We start from the raw sequence: 690 nt of genomic DNA, 5'->3' as shown, positions 1-690 counted from the left end.
TATTGTGTTGCAACCATTTCTGTCTATTCTCCATTAGAAGATGAAGGATACCATAATGTAAAATAGACAATGACCATCTAAATGGAGGTGTTTGGCATTGATGTGAAATATCTGGGAGTTGCCATGATGTAAGTGATCATTTAATCTTTCCATGTATGAAAGTAAGATAGAAGTTGGTTCTAAAGTTTCAATAGTAATATCCTTGATTTGTAAGAAAAACACGACAGTTCACTGCAATGTTGATGTATCTTTATAATATCAACACAAGTCATGATTATTACTTGACAATCTTGAAATGAAGACAGCTTCTGTGATAACCCAGAAACATATTAGAAACTCTTCCTGGAAAAGGCATGGAATTAGTGTATACCACGCTTTCTAAGTGCTTCCTAGGCTTTGTTTGGTAAAAGTCACACATCTCATATCCTTATATCAAAAAATGAATATTGTTGACAGTTTGCCTAAACTGCTCCATGCTGTTGCTGCCTCAGCATCTGTCTGGGCAGCAGGCAGCCTGCAGTTCCTTGAACTCACACCAGCCAGTCCTGTGAGCACCTGCTCTAGATGACCACCTTCCTTGAGATCAACAGTCTTGCTGAACCCCAGGGTCTACTTTACAAGCCCCCCTTCAATGACACCCTCACAGTGCTCACCGAATTAAAGACTAAACTGCAAGAACTGGTGTTTTCT

Source organism: Ovis aries, chromosome 14 (genome assembly GCF_016772045.2).
Source record: "Ovis aries strain OAR_USU_Benz2616 breed Rambouillet chromosome 14, ARS-UI_Ramb_v3.0, whole genome shotgun sequence".
Classification (NCBI taxonomy): domain Eukaryota; kingdom Metazoa; phylum Chordata; class Mammalia; order Artiodactyla; family Bovidae; genus Ovis; species Ovis aries.
The sequence above is the reverse complement of the archived record's forward strand: the minus strand, read 5'-3'. Positions refer to the sequence as shown.